General features: G+C 42.9%; 1 protein-coding gene and 1 long non-coding RNA gene across 4 annotated transcripts in view; one reads left to right on the top strand and one right to left on the bottom strand.

Moving 5' to 3' along the window:
• Positions 1 to 16797, top strand: part of LOC132407065 (granule associated Rac and RHOG effector protein 1-like) — a 244548-nt gene that overhangs the window by 68429 nt on the left and 159322 nt on the right. The gene's annotated exons all lie outside the window — the stretch shown is intronic.
• The window catches only part of LOC132407066 (uncharacterized), a 68423-nt gene continuing 55302 nt past the window's right edge, over positions 3677 to 16797 (bottom strand). The window contains exon 3 of the long non-coding RNA XR_009516368.1: positions 3677 to 5398. This is a non-coding gene — a long non-coding RNA (uncharacterized LOC132407066). The remainder of the gene's footprint in view (positions 5399 to 16797) is intronic.

Here is a 16797-nt window from a genome sequence, read left to right as displayed (position 1 = left end):
AGAGCACGAGTGCATCTGGTGGGAAGAGTAGGCTCCATTTGGCGTGACCTGTGTAAGGAGCCAGAGGACACAGATGAGGTCTTAATTAAATATTTATTATGTGCTCTGTGTGGAGAAGGTCATTGTCACTAGTGAGTTCGGGGGAGGGAGTGATGGTAGAATTTTAGAATAAATTACTTTTGAAGAGGAGAGGCTCTTTGATGTCTTTGGAGGCATAAAGATGGACAGGTTTCCCAGAGGTGTTTTGCAGGTTTAAAGGTGGAGATGTATTGCAGGCTCATCTGGAAGTAAAGGAGGGATTGCTGATGTTTGTGACAGGAATGTTTATATTCTCTGACCACAAAAGATATGCCTGGTGACCGCAGGACAGATGGTTTTGACCAGGTTCTGACTGCTGATGTAGAAAGAGATTGGTCTTTGGTGCCCAGCTATTCCCACCCTGTTAGATATTACTGAAATAAATGTGATTACAATATGAAGACACTTCAAATTGAGTGAGTGGGCAAGGACATTACAGAAGGAATAAAATATGGAACAATAAGTTACCAACTTGCACAAGGCATGAAAGCCAAGTACTTTTTAAGTAATGACTGCTTGGGTAATGTTGGTCTTCAGAGGGCCCCACGTGTCCTCATGCACAAGTCACTGAAAACATGCAAATACAGCAGAACATCTGGAAGGCATTTGTTATGCTTTGATCCACTGTCAGGGAAGGATTTGAGTTTGTTCATGGACTGTTCAGAAATCTGGTGAGGGGAGGAGGCTATTTGTGATCCCTCACTCAATGATTCAGAAACATATCCCCTCATCAGATTTCTGAACGGTCCATGAACATCATATTCCTTCCTGCACTGTTTAGTTTGTCATTTACAATATTTTTGTGTCTTTGTACTGCTGCCTCAAAACAAATTTCACCTCTTATAACGTGGAAGCTCTCGAGAGAGAGTGTAGAGGAGATTTACTGGGATGCTGCCTGGATTAGAGAGCATGTCTTATGAGGCTGAGTGAGCTGGGGCTTTTCTCTTTGGAGCGAAGGAGGGTGAGATGTAACTTGATAAAGCTGTATAAGTGATGCACCATCAATAACTCTCGGAGACGTGAGGCGAGAGATAGGCTTTTATTAGCTGGAAGAAAGCACTGTCAGCAGCAAGAGACCTTCACACGACATCTCAGAGACTGAGGGAGGAGCAGAGCCTCCAGTCGCCTTTATACAGGGGTCTGTGGGAGGAGCCACAGGAGCAGTCAGCAGAGGGCGTGTCCAAACAGGTATATGTAGTTCACCACAGTAAGATGATAAGAGGAACAGATAGAATGGACAGCCAGAGACAGCCAAGGTGGAATTAGTTAATATGCAGGGGCATAATTTTAAGGTGATTGGAGGAAAGTGCAGGGGGAATTATCAGAGGACCTCACACAGATTTCTAGGTGCATGTAATGTACTGCCAGGGCCGGTGGTAGAGGCAGATGCATTATGGGCATTTAATCTTCGGTACATGGATGATAGAAAAATGGAGGGCTATGTGGAGGGAAGGATTAGATTGATCTTAGAGGTGTTTAGGAGGTTGGCACAACATTGTGGGCTGAAGGGCCTGGTCTGTGCTGTACTGTGTCTATCAGGCAGTGATAACAAACTGGAATGATTGCGAAGATGTAAGGTGTCAGTGAGACTACAACTAGATTATTGTACATATGGCCCTTCTCCACAATGAAGGATGCCCTTGCCACAGTGAGGTCCAATGCTCAATAGTTGTAAAGTACCCCTTTCCTACTTTCTCCGGCCTCCACTGAATACGTATCTGTGCAGACAATCAATGGTGGTGTTTGTGGTGATGGTGTGGGGTGGGGGAGATGATGGAGGTGGGTAGGCTTCTGTGACTGACCAAATGTCAGAGGCAGCTGCTAACTTGAATGTTGCACAAGAAAGAAACAGTTGGGTAAAAAGCCAAGTGCACAGATCTGTGGAACCAATTCCCTTTAAGGATTGGTGCTGTTATAGAAGAATGCAAGGAATTTGGCAGAAGGAGGATGCTTTTTAAAAGGAAATAGCAAGGATGCTGTTATTTTTCTCACAGTCCCCTGTGCTCTGTTCCTGGTGGATCTGTCTTGTAAAGTTCATAAAGCTATTTTGACAACTGTTCACCTGAGTATCTCGCATGGTCCACGATTATTCACAGGAGCAATAAATGTTGATTGGTGTGCCTACCCTTGTACCCCTCATTTCTACAACCACTTCTCTATCCTTAATCGTTGCCATTGTCTCTGATTTTGGTTCACATTCCATACTGTCAAACTTCCAGCTTTCTTAAAGAAAAATTAATTTCTCCCTCATGCTGGAAAACAAATCCTGTATCAATTCCAATTCCTTTTTGTAATTGGAAAAAGTCTCCGATGAAAGACTCCTAAATCCATGGTTTTCTCTGGATAAGCCAATAATTTCCTGCCATGAAATGTTTTTTTTTGAAATGCTGTTACAATTATAATAGGGTAAATGATGAACAGAAACCTCTCAGAGCTGGCTGAGATGATTGACCCGATAATCTGTTTGTAATAGTCCCCTGGTGCTCTTCAGAATAAATTCATTATTATTTATCTCTATAACCTTCCTTCTATAAAATCCAAAATACTGGTCTCTTTTTGTGGTTTTGTATGCAGAACTTTTAGGCAATAGAATTTTTAATCTTGGTTGATTGCACCTTACCTCTGATTAGGTCATAGATTAAAATCTACATTATAGATATGTCTAAAACATTACTGATTGGCACTAAACTATAGTAGGAGAGTGCAGCACAAATCAAAATCAAGTTTTATTATCACTGACATGTTGCGAAATTTATTGTTTTGCAGCAGCAGTACAGTATATCACATAGAAATGACTGTAAATTATTATAAGAATTTATAAAAAGTACAAAAAAGCAGAATAATGAGGTAGTGTTCATGGGTTTGTGGTCCATTCAGAAACCTGATGGTAGAGGGGATGAAGTTGTTCCTGAAACATCTCCAGGCTCCTGTACCTCCTGCCTCGATAATAGATAATCCCTGAGAATAGGGCATGTCCAGGATGGGTGGCACCATCCTGAGGAACTGCATCTTCAGAATGTCTTTGGTGGGAAGTGATTGGACCATGATCCAGCTGGCTGAGTTCTCAACCCTCTGTAGCCTCTTGTGAATTGGAGCCTCCATTCCAGGAGAAATTAAATTGAGCAATGCATAAGTAGACTGAAGTTCCATTCTTGGTGTAAACCACTTGATGAGTTGTACAGATGTGCCCTGTAATGGTGTGGTGCCTCGAGTTGTTTCCTTAGTTAATTAGTGTTTACAGTTTTGGATCTTGTGTGAAACTAAGTTCTGGGGACTGAGCTCCCAGCATGATTGTCTGCTGACTTTGAGCCTTGTCATTATTCTTGAACATGGAGGCACCTTCATGAACTTCCTCAACCCCTGATGACTCCCTGATTTCAGTCTCTAAGCTGACAGCGAGCATACTTCTGCATGGTGAATGAATAGAAAACACCTCTCCCAGATGGTGTACTGAAGACCTGTGCTAATCAACTGTCTGGTGTATTTACTGAGATAAATAGTACTTATCTCACTTCAGCTATCTGAGGTACCCATCTGCTTCAAGCAGGCTTCAATCATATTGGTGCCCAAGAAGAAGGTGGTGATCTGCCTCAATGTCTATTGTCCAGTATCCACAGCGAAGAAGTGCTTTGAGAGGTTGGTCATGAAACATATCAACTCCTGTCTGAGGAGTGACTTGGATCCGCTCCAATTTGCTTACAGTCACAGCAGGCCAATGCAATGGCAGGAAATTCCGCAGGTTCATCTGGCTGAAGAAATTTCTCCTCGTTTCTGTTCTAAAGGAATGGCCTCCTTTTCTGAGTGTGTGCCCTCTGGCCATAGACTTCCCACATTGTAGGAAATATGCTCTCCACGTCCACTCCATCTAGACCTTTCAATATTTGAAAGGTTTTGATGAGATTCCTCCCTCATTCTTCTAAACTCCAGCATCAAACACTCCTCACACATTAACCCTTTCATTCCTAGGATCATTCTTGTGAACCGCCTCTGAACCCTCTCCAATGCCAGCACATCCATTCTTGGATAAGAGGCCCAAAACTGTTCATGATACTCCAAATGCGGTTTGACCACTGCCTTATATAGCATTACCCCCTTATTTTTATATTCTGGTCCTATTGAAGTGAATGCTAACATTGTATTTGTCTTCCTTACCACCAACTCAACCTGCAAGCTAACCTTTAGGGAATGTGAATAACCAGTTGATGCAAATCAAATACTCATTGAAACTAAACATTCTGTTGTATAATGGATGGAGCTTAACTGCAACTATGATTGTGCTTAGATAATCCAACCAGAGAAGGGACTCTGGTTTGGAAAAATGAGCTTGGTCAGGTGATTGGAGTTTCAGTGGGAGAGCACCTTGGAAATAGGGATTATATCTAAGTTTTCAGATAGATGTGGATAAGATTAAACTTCAGGAGAGGAGGGGATTGTTCTCTCTCAGCTGTGCAGATAGGCGGCCGTGTGGTAACTGAAATTCCTCCCTTGTCCATTCGTCCCTCCCCACTTATTTTTACAAGCAGAACAAGTGCTACAGCTGCTCCTATACCACCTCCCTCACCACCATTCAGGGCCTTAAAAAGTCCTTCCAGGTGAGGCTACACTTCACCTGTGAGTTTGTTGGGATCATTTACTGTATCCGGTGTGGCCTCCTGTATATCGGTGAGAAGTGACTTTGCTGAGCACCTATGTTCTGACCACCAGAAAAAGTGGGATCTCCTGGTAGCCACACATTTTAATTCCACTTCCCATTCCCATTCCGACATGTCAGTTATGGCCTCTATTGCAGTGATGTGGCCACACTTAGCTTGGAGGAGCAACACCTTGTTATCCATCTGGGTAGCCTCCAACCTGATGGCATGAACATCAATTTCTCGAACTTCTGGAAGTGGCATCCCTCCTAAACCCCCTCCCCCCACCTTCCTTCACCATTCCCCATATTCCCCAGTCCCATTTCCCTTTCTCACCTTATCACCCTTTTGTCTATCACCTCCCTCCGGTGCTCCTTCCCCTTCTCTTTCTTCCATGGCCTTCAGTCCTCCCGTATCAGATTCCCCCTTCTCCAGCCCTTTCTCTTTCACCAATCAACGTCCCAACTATTTACTTCATGCCACCCCCCCTTTCCCGGTTTCACCTATTACCTACCTTGTATTTCTTCCTCCTTTGTACTCTGACTTCTCATCTTTTATTCTCCAGTTCTGATGAAGGGTCTCAGCCTGAAACTTCAACTGTTTACTCCTTTCCATTGATGTTGCCTGGTCTGTTGAGTTCTTCCAGCATTTTGTGTGTGTTAACCGCACACGCAGCTTTTGCAGCACAGCTAAAATAAAGACAGATGAGGAAAATATCATGAAACGTGAAAAATTTTCTTTGTTTTACTCTAATTCATTATTCCCTTAAATTAATAAAACCTTAAGTATGTGATTTTTTTCAATTTTCATTTGCAATATTGCATATTACAAAGCATTTAAAGGTGCTGTGCAGTTTTCAGGCCATGTCAAAATTGCCTGCACAGAGCAATGGCTGGTCCACACAGCTGTAAAAAAAATTAGAGGGAACTTTGGGAGAGGGAGAAAGTGTTAAGTCAGGGGACGATTAATTGCATGGCTATTAAGTAGGAGCTGGGGAGAGTAGATCTGGGAACAGCTGCCAGAGGAAGTGGTTGAGATGAATACAGTTGTAACATTTAAGAGGCATTTGGATAGTATGAGGAGAGGATGGGTTGGAGGGTTAAGGGCTGAATGTGGGCAACTGAGACGAGCAGGGAGGATGCCGTGGTTAAAGAACGTAAGCTTTATTTGTCACATGAACATCAAAACGTGTGTCATTTGCATCAAATCAAAGCAAAGCTGCAAGGTTGTGCTGGGAGCAGCCCTCAAGTGTTGCCGTGCTTCTGATACCAAAATAGCATGCCCACAATTCAGTAATTGTACCAGAAATCTTTTTGGACTGTGGGAGGAAGCCAGAGTACCAAGTGGAAATCCACACGGTCATGAGGGGAGTGTACAGACAGTAGCAGGAATTGAACTTGATCTTACCGCTGGCACTGTAAAGCATTGCGCTAACTGCTACCCCACTGTGCAATCTATTGTCTGTACTTGGCATAGACTAGTTGGGCTGAAGGCCCTGTTTCCATGATGTACTACTCTGACTCTAGATGGAGATAGTTTAGAGTGCAGACTCGAGGGGCCGAATGGTCTACTTCTGCACCTATTGTCTATTGTCTAATAGTATCCTGGTTGGCACAGACATGATGGATTGAAAGAATTGTTACTGTGCTGTACTGTACTGTTCTAAGCTCAGTGAGTGTATGTTTATGGTCTTCAGTTGCTGTGGCCCATCCACTTCAAGGTTTGATGTTCAGAGATGCTCTTTACACCAATGTGTGGTTACTTGAGTTACTGTCACCTTGTCAGCTTGAACCAGTCTGCCCATTCACCTCTGTCCTCTCATTAACAAGAACAGCTGCTCACTGGATGTTGTTTGTTTTTTGCACCATTCTTGTAAACTCCAGAGACTGTCGTGCATGAAAATCCCAGGAGATCAGCAGTTTCTGAGATACTCAAACCACCCTGTTTGACACCAACAATCATTCCACGGTCAGAGTCACTTGGAGCACATTTCTTCCCCATTCTGATGATTAGTTTGAACAAAACTGAACCTTTTGACCATGTCTGCTTGCTTTTATGGTTTGAGTTTCAGCCACATGATTGGCTGATTAGCTATTTGCATTAACAAGCAGGTGTACAGGTGTACCTAATAAAGTGGCCACTGAGTGACCACTATATTACCCTGAAATTCATTTTCTTGCAGGCATTCACAGTAGATACAAAGAAACACATTAGAAGCATTCAAAAGTGAACACAAAGACTGAGAAACAGCCAATATGCAAAGATAAAAGATACAAATAGAAACACAGAATAATAAACAAATAAGCAATAAATAACCTTGAGGACATGAGTTGTTGGGTCCTTGAAAGTGAGTCTATAGGTTCCGGTATCACTTCAGAGTTGAGGTGTGTGAAATTGTGCACGCAGGTCGAAGAGTGTGATGGTTGTAAGGTAATAACTGTTTCTAAACCCAACGGTGTGGAACCTAAGACTCCTATGCCATTTCCATGATGGCAGCAATGAGAAGGGAGCATGGCCTGGCTGGTGAGTGTTCCTGATGGATGCTGCTTTCTTCTGACAGTGCTCCTTGTGGGAGGGCTTTACTTGTGATGGACTGGGCTGCATCCGCTACTTTTTGTCGGCTTTTCCATTCCAACCATTGTGCCAAGTGCTTATGCTTATGGCATATTGTTTTAACCCCAAGTACTCAAGCTTCTGTGAAGCAGCTCGGCCTCAAGTTGCCTGAATGCTCAGCCACGTGCTTGAATACTTCATGTCTGCAGAAGAAGGTGGGCTGATGACATGCCACTTCTCTGGCTGCTGAGCTGGTATCCACGGCCTGGCGCTGCTAATTAAGGAACTGCTGAATTTAAATCTGAGGAACCGATACCTGCAGCATAGTGATGCAGTGAGCAGACCACCCCCCCCTCATACCCACAGCTCCAGTGGTGCAATGCTCTCTGAATGTTCTCCCTGTCACCATGTGTGGTTTTTCTGGGTTAAAGTCTGTGCATTCACCCTACCAATGCCACTCATGATTTTATACACTTCAATCAGCGAGCAAGAGATGTGTGGCATGGAAAGAGTCTAATCAGAGTAAGGTTATCATGGCTTATGTCGTGAAGTTGGTTGTTTTTGACAGCAGTACAGTGCAATACATTAAAAAAAATTACAGTAAGAAATATATATTAAATTAGAAGTGGAAAATGAGAGCAACAAAAGGAAAAATGTAGTGTTCATCATCCATTCAGAAATCTAATATTTTGTACAAAATACTGAAGTAACTCAACAAGTCAGGCAGCATCTGTGAAGAAGAAAAAAACAGTTGAAGTTTCAGGTCGACTCTTCATCAATATTGTCTTGGGACGAGACATCAGCTTTTCACTCCTCTCTATATATGCTGCCTGACCTGTTGAGTTCCTCCAGCATTTGGTCTGTTATTCTAGATTTGTGCAAAATATTTCAGATTTCCAACACTTGCAGTCTGACCCTGAAATGCTTAGCAAGCCAGGCAGCATCTGTGGATGGAGAGAAAGAAGGAGGAGGGAGGAGAACTGTTTAAGAACTGTAAGTGCTGTGAAAGGTCAATGAGCTGAATTATTGTGCCTTGGTTTGCCTGTTGCTGTTTGTTCTGTTGAAGGTTCCCGATATTTTCCATATAAACAACTTTATAAGCTTAATGAGTGTAATGCTACCAGGCTTGCAGTTAATTATTTTATTGCTTTCCCTGGTTCACTGAGAGGCAAAATGAATTGCAACCTAAAAGCTTTACAATTTACATTATATATTGGATTTAAAAACGCAAGAGCATACGGCCAGACTATTTAGTGTATATATAAGATTGCTGACAGCTGTGGTTTGATTCTTGTGATCAGATTAGAATTCTTCTTTGATGATTTGACAAATACAGTCTTAAGCCCTGTCTGATATCTTGCTGTTGTTTAATGTGGGCAGCATGGTAGTGTAGTGGTTAGCATAACACTTTACAGTTTCAGTGACCCGGATTCATTTCCTGCCTCTGTAAGGAATTTTGTCTGTTCTACCCATGACTGTGTGGGTTTCCTCCAGGTGCTCTGACTTCCTCCCACATGTGGGTTAGGAGGTTAATAGGTGGTATGGACTTGTTGGACTGGAAGGTCCTGTTACTGTGCTGTACTTCTATTGAAATAAAATTAAAATTCTGCAAAGAATAAACCATTGGCTATCGCTGTTGGCATCATTTTCTTATTTAGTTTTGATCTTCTGTTGTGTTTTTCCTCCTCTTCCCCCCCCCCCCCCACCCTCTTCATCTGCTCGATTCCTTCCATCATGTCAGAAGACTTGCAGTGTTTCCTGGTTTATTTCAGACTACTGCACTTTTTGATGTGCCCCATGTTCTCTTTATCAGCCCTCTGGTTAGGGGAAAGGAAATGATTCATTCCAATGTCAGTAGTTACAGTGACCATCAGAAATTCCAAGGTAGAGTACTGCTCGGGATGTCAAGGTTCAGAGTTCAGTTCCGGCTCCAACTGTAAAGAGCTTGTTCATTTCCCCGTGACCGTGTGGGTTTCCACCAGATGCTACAGTTTTCTCCCACATTCCAATGACATACTGGTTAATTGGTTGCCATAAATTGTCCAGTGTTTAGGCTAGGGTTAAGTTAGTCGGTTGATGGGCAGCATAGCTCTTTGGGCCAGAAGGGCTTGTTCTGTGTTGTATCTCTAAAATGATAATGTAAAATCTACACTTAGAAGTGTAGAAAACCTACAGTACAATACAAGCCCTTCAGCTCACTATGCTGTGCTGAACATGTATTTACTTGAGAAATTACCTAGGGTTACCCATAGCCCTCTACTTTTTTAAGCTCTTATGTACCTATCTAGGAGTCCCTTAAAAGACCCTTTGGTATCTGCTTCCACCACTGTTACTGGCAGCCCATTCTATGCTGTCACTGCTCTCTGCATCAAAAAAAAGTTACCCCTGACATCTCCGATCTCTGTACCTACTTTCAAGCACCTTAAAACTGTGCCCTCTCGTGTTAGCCATTTCAGCCCTGGGAAAAAGCCTCTGACTATCCACACAATCAATGCCTCTCATCATCTTGTACACCTCAATCAGGTCACCTCTCATCCTCCATCGCTCCAAGGAGAAAAGACTGAGTTCACTCAACCTATTCTCATAAGGCATGCTCCACAATCCAGGCAACATCCTTGTATATCTCCTCTGCACCCTTTCTATGGTTTCCACATCCTTCCTATAGTGAGGTGACCAGAACTGAGCACAGTACGCCTAGTGAGGTCCGACCAGCATCCTATATAGCTGCAACAGAGGGGGAACTCTGGAAGATAAAGTGGCATAGAGTAATACAGGATGGGGACAGGCCCTTCAGCCCAAACAGTCTGTGCCTATACAGTAAGTGAATCAATCCTCTGTTGGTCAGGGTCGACCATGGATGTTGCGTCCTAGCTGTCCTGATACTCAAGCCTGGGCAGTAGGATATGGTGAGCAAGCGGTTGCTTGTGGCAGGCTCCCCCTCTCCACGCAGCTGATGAACCTAAAGGAATGATAGTTTGGCACCAGTAGCATCGCAGGAATTGAACTCAATGTAGGATTGTCTTAAGGACTCCAGTTCTCAGGATTTTTCTCATTTTTCCTCAGTGTTTACTCCTGAAGCCTTCCCCATGAGTGGGTATAGCTGTAAGGTAGTGGAAGTTTGAGATCAGAGTTCTCCTCCTGGATGAGCTACCAACCATGGCTGCTAGCCCCATCTGCCTGAAGTGACTGGTTTTAAGGTGCCAGTAACCTACTTTTGCCCCTTCTCTCAGTAGAAACTTTTCTGCTGGGCTTAGTAGCAAAGCCACATGTGAATGCCAGGAAATGGACTTTATAATTATCTGGATAGACGGGATCTGATTAGGAGTAGCCAGCATGGATTTGTGCGTGGAAGGTCATGTTTGACAAACCTTATTGAATTTTTTGAAGACGTTACGAGGAATGTTGACAAGGGTAAGGCAGTGGATGTAGTCTATATGGACTTCAGCAAGGCCTTTGACAAAGTTCCACATGGAAGGTTAGTTAAGAAGGTTCAGTCGTTAGGTATTAATGCTGGAGTAATAAAATGGATTCAACAGTGGCTAGATGGGAGATGCCAGAGAGTAGTGGTGAATAATTGTTTATCGGGATGGAGGCCGGTGACTAGCGGGGTGCCTCAGGGATCTGTTTTGGGCCAAATGTTGTTTGTAATATACATAAATGATCTGGATGATGGGGTGGTAAATTGGATTAGTAAGTATGTCGATGATACTAAGGTAGGAGGTGTTGTGGATAATGAGGTGGGTTTTCAAAGCTTGCAGGGAGATTTATGCCGGTTAGAAGAATGGGCTGAACATTGGCAGATGGAGTTTAATGCTGAGAAGTGTGAGGTTCTACATTTTGGCAGGAATAATCCAAATAGAACACACAGGGTAAATGGTAGGGCATTGAGGAATGCAGAGGAACAGAGAGATCTAGGAATAACAGTGCATAGTTCCCTGAAGGTGGAGTCTCATGTAGATAGGGTGGTGAAGAAGGCTTTTGGAACGCTGGCCTTTATAAATCAGAGCATTGAGTACAGAAGTTGGGATGTAAAGTTAAAATTGTACAAGGCATTGGTAAGGCCAAATTTGGAATATTGTGTACAGTTCTGGTCACCGAATTATAGGAAAGATATCAATAAATTAGAGAGAGTACAGAGACGATTTACTAGGATGTTACCTGGGTTTCAGCACTTAAGTTACAGAGAAAGGTTGAACAAGTTAGGTCTCTATTCATTGGAGCGTAGAAGGTTGAGGGGGGATTTAATCAAGGTATTTAAAATTTTGAGAGGGATAGATAGAGTTGACGTGAACAGGCTGTTTCCATTGAGAGTACGGGAGATTCAAACGAGAGGACATGATTTGAGAGTTAGGGGGCAGAAGTTTAAGGGAAACACGAGGGGGTATTTCTTTACTCAAAGAGTGATAGCTGTGTGGAATGAGGTTCCTGTAGAAGTAGTAGAGGCCAGTTCAGTTGTGTCATTTAAGGTAAAATTGGATAGGTATATGGACAGGAAAGGAGTGGAGGGTTATGGGCTGAGTGCGGGTAGGTGGGACTAGGTGAGATTAAGAGTTTGGCACGGACTAGGAGGGCCGAGATGGCCTGTTTCCGTGCTGTGATTGTTATATGGTTATATGGTTGTCAGAGGATAGCTGAGGCACATGCCATTGGGAGCATTTAATAGGCAGTGGAAGTTTGTCCCCACCACCAACCCTGGTTATGGCAACCTTAAGGTATACAAACTCGCTCTCTGCTCCACATTGACAAATACAGTACTGTGCAAAGGTCTTAGGCACCCTAGCTATACATATATGCATTAGACTTTTGCACCGTACTGTATGTTGGTGATAATAAATCTGATTCTCCAGGGTCAGTAAGTGACTCACAAACATTACTTGGTTGTTCTTGGAGCCTACCTCTACAGGAGAGTGAAGCAGAAGTGAGAGGCTAGAGGAAGATCATTGCCAGGTTATGGCTGAGCTCTGTTCCAACGAGCTGTTCGTAACCTCTCCTCCTCAGGAGTTGCAGTGGCCCTGGGGATTCCTGGGATCTGCTGGCAACTAGTCCGGTTTACATGTCAACAGAGACTGGGCAGGAGCCAAGTTTGCAGGGAGTGCCATGGAGATGCACATGGCTCTCATTTGCTGACGCAAACACCCTCCTTTGTTCCACTATCTGTAAACCCGGTCATTTACATGGTGGTGCGTTTCAAGATTGTTTAGTCTCATTTCCTGTACACAAGTGTAAAGGAGAATGAAATAATTGTACTCCGGATCCGATGCAGCACAAAATAAACACAATAAGATGGCTTGTGAACATTGATTGTATGTCTGTAAAGTGACGCTAGGCAGAGAAGTTTCTGTAATAAGGTCACTTTGACAGGAGATGATAAAGTAGTGGTGGTTAGGGTTGTGGAGAGGTAAGTGGACATATTGATTAGCCTTATTGCTTGGGGAAAGTAACTGTTTTTGAGTCTGGTGGTCTTGGTGTGAATGCTACATGGCCTCCTCCCTGATGGGAGTGGGACAAACAGTCCAGGAGTAGGGTGGGTGGGATCCTTAACGATGTTACTGGCACCTTTCCAGATATAAATGTCCTTCATTCTCATCTTGGCTGTGTTTGTGTTCTATTTCACACAGTCAGTTTACAAACATCACTTGCAGCTCACTAATCCAGATTAGATTTTCATTAAGTTTTGTAAAAGAATAAACACAGGGATTCTGCAGAGGCTGGAAATCTTGAGCAACACACAAAATGCTGAAATCCCTCTAAGGGACCGGATATATAAGTATTTGAATAGACATGGACTGATTAATAATAGTCAGCATGGCTTCATGCATGGTAGCCAATGTTATAGAGTTTTTCGAGGAAGTTACCAGGAAAGTGGATGAAGGCAAGGCAGTACATGGACTTTAGTAAGACATTTGATGAGGTCCCCTATGGGATGCTAGTTAAGAAGGTTCAGTCACTTGGCATTCTGGATGAGGTAGTAAATTTGATTAGACATTGGCTTCGTGAGAGAAGCCAGAGAATGGGAGCCTGTCTGACTGGAGGCCTGTGACTAGTGGTGTACTGCAGGGGTCGGTGCTGGGTCCTTTGTTTGTCATCTATAGCAATGATCTGTGTGATAATGTGGTTAAATGGATCAGTGAATTTGCGGATGACACCAAGATTGAGGGTTTAGTGGACAGTGTGGAAGGCTTGCAGAAGGATCTACATCATTTGGAAGAATGGGCTGAAAAAGGGCAGATGGGATTTTTTGCAGACAAGTGCAAAATTTTGCACTTTGATAGGACCAGCCAGGGTAGGTCTTACACAGTGTGGCAGAACAAAGGGATCTGGGAATGCTGATGTATATTTTGTTGAAAATGGCTCCACAGGTAGATAGGGTCATAAAGAAAGCTTCTGGTGCATTGGCCTTCATAAATCAATGTTATTGAGTACAGGAGATGGGATGTAATGTTGAAGTTGTACAAGACATTCATTGGTGAGGCCTAATTTGGTGTATTGTGTGCAGTTTTAGTCACCTACCTACAGGAAAAATATAAACAAAGTTGAAAGAGTGCTGAGAAAATTTACAAGGATGCTGCTGGGTCTGGAGGACCAGAGTTATAAGGAAAGATTGAATAGGTTAGGACTATATTCTTTAAAAAGTAGAAGATTGAGCGGGTATTTGACAGTGATGTACAAAATTCTGAGGGTTATAGATAGAGTAAATGCAAACAGGCTTTTTTCTCTGAGGTTGAGTGGAACTACAACCAGAAGTCATGGTTTAAGGGGAACATGAGGGGAAACGTCTTCACTCAGAGGGCTGTGAGAATGTGGAATGAGCTCCAGCACAAATGGTAGCTGCAAGCTCGATTTCAATACTTAAGAGAACTTTGGATAGATACATGGATAGTAGGGGCATGGAGGGCTATAGTCTCAGTGTAGGTTAATGGGAGTAAGGTATTTTAAATGGTTTTTGGCATGGACTAGCTGGGTTAAAGGGCCTGTTTCTCTGCTGTTCTTCATTTGGAAGAAAAAGCAAAGGGTTAAAGAAGAAGGAATCTGTTAGAAAAGGAGAGTGGACATGGAAGAAAGAAAAGTGGAAGGGCAACCAATGGAGATGATGGATAGATGAGAAGAGAAGGGATGAGAGGGGAACTAGAATGGAGAATAGAAAAAGGGAAATTACTAGAAGTTAGGTGCTACTTGACCTGATGAAGCTTCCTTAAATGTCTTATTTCTGAATCCTCGTGAGATTTGCATTTTCCTTTCTCTGATCTCCTTGGTGATGTCTCCAATCCTGTGTCTGGCTTTTTGACTATAATTTGCACAAGTTCTTAAGGTGACTTGGTGTCAATATTAATGATGCTTTGTGAAGCTTCTTGCATTAAAGGTACTGAATAAAACATGAACAGCAAAGTGTTCAGAATATGAAGCCATGACAGTGAGTGGTGCCTAATGTACAAGCTGGAAGGCAAAGCTATATTCTACGCAAACATGAGGTGCTATCTTTGTACAGCAATTCCAGGCTACAAATGTTCTTTGGGTCCTACTGAGATTACAAACAGCTGAATACCGTTTGGAGGGACTGTCTTATTGGGGAAGGCTAAGGACAGGCATGCTGTTGATAGGAGACTGGCAGGAGATGGCTGTAAAAGAAAGGTGAGGATGGTCCATTGCCTTTGGGGTGCCAAGGTCAAACATACCTTAGATTGGCTATAAAACATTCTCCTGGGGTAAGGGTAAATTTGTTATGACATTTCACTGATTGGCCTAATCTCAAATAATCAGGCAGCCTACAGAGAAGAAGTCATCACCCTGACACAATGGTGTCAAAAAACCTCTCCCTCAATGTCGCAAAAACAAAGGAGCTGGTTATGGACTACAGAAGGAATGGAGACGAGATAAGCCCTATTGAAGTCAATGGATCTGGGGATAAGAAGGTGAATAGCTTTAAGTTCCTCGGCATAAATGTCACCGACGAACTCGTGTGGTCTGTACTTACCGGCTATGTGGTGAAAAAGGCACAACAGCACCTCTTTCACCTCAGATGTTTGAAGAAGTTTGGTATGGGCCCCCAAATCCTAAGAACTTGATACAGCAGCGCAATTGAGAGCATCCTGACTGGCTGCATCATGGCCTGGTATGGGAACTGTACTTCCCTCAATCATAGGACTCTGCAGAGCCCAGCACATCTGTAGTTGTGAACTTCCCACTGTTCAGGATGTTTACAAAAACAGGTATGTAAAAAAGGCCCGAAGGATCACAGGGGACTCAAGTCACTCCAACCACAAACTGTTTCAGCTGCCACCATCCGGGAAATGGTACTGCAGCATAAAAGCCAAGCCAAGACTAATGGGCTGCAGGACAGCTTCTTCCACCAGGCCATTAGACTGATTAATTCACGCTAATACAATTGTATTTCTATGATATATAATAGTATGCACAATAGTATGTCCTATTGTGCATACTATTTATTGTAGATTACTATAAATTGCACATTTAGATGGAGAAATAACGTAAAGATTTTTACTCATGTATATGAAGGATGTAAGTAATAAATTCAATTCAATAGAGCAGCCAGAGTTTGAGGTGCACATTGACACCAGCAGCATAGATAGAAAGGGTGAAGAGCTCTTGTGCAGTGAGCTTAGGGAGAGTTGCTGAAAAGCAGAACTTCAAAGTAGTAATTTTTGAATTAATTCTGGTGTCATGTGCTAGTCAGGGCAGGAATAGAACAAGAGAACAGATTGAATAAGTGAACAAAGGACTGGTGTGGGGGGACAAAGTTTCAGTTTCTTGGATCATCTCTAATCCTTGAAGAATCTTGAATCAAAAAATATCACTCTGGGATTATACTAAAGACATTCCCCCCCTCACTCCGTCAAGAGCTGCTGAGATATCAAGGAACAGATAGGCAGGCAGATTAAGGAAAGGTATAAAAACAACAGCAATGTAGTGGGTGATTTCTAATATACGTAGACTGCGACCTCATGAGTGCAAACAGTTGAGGCAGAGCCGAATCCAGGATTGCTTAAATCAGCATATTGGTAGTCCCTCGAGAGGAAGGGCCGTACTGGATCTGGTATTGGGTAATGTGCCTGGCAGGGTGACCGACCTTTCAATGGGAGCGCAGTCAGTGAACAGTGATCACAACTTCTTAAATTTTGAGGTAGCTTTAAATAAGGATAAGTATGGTTCATGTGTGAGTATTGATTTTGCAGCACAAATTAGAAGAATATTAGATTGAGGCAGAGTCGATTGGGAGCAAAAATTGTTTTTTGGGCAAGTCCATATCTGACATGTGAAGGGTTTTTAAAGATCAACTGCACAGAGTACAGGACGGGCATGTTCCAGTCAGAAAGAAGAACCATTATGACAAGGTAAGGGACAAGACAGGTGATGAATTTAGTCAAGTATGAAAGGGATGCATATGTAAAGTTTTAGAAGCTAAAATCAAACAGAGCCCTTGAGGATTATAAAGAAGCTAGAAAAAAAAATTCAGCAAGGGATTTGAAGAGAGTACCAAGCTATTCTAACCATTCCTCAAAAGCAAGAGGATAAGAGA

Source organism: Hypanus sabinus, chromosome 17 (genome assembly GCF_030144855.1).
Source record: "Hypanus sabinus isolate sHypSab1 chromosome 17, sHypSab1.hap1, whole genome shotgun sequence".
In the NCBI taxonomy this organism is placed as follows: Eukaryota; Metazoa; Chordata; class Chondrichthyes; order Myliobatiformes; family Dasyatidae; genus Hypanus; species Hypanus sabinus.
Note: the sequence above shows the minus strand (reverse complement) of the source record. Positions and strands in the feature narration are given on the sequence as shown.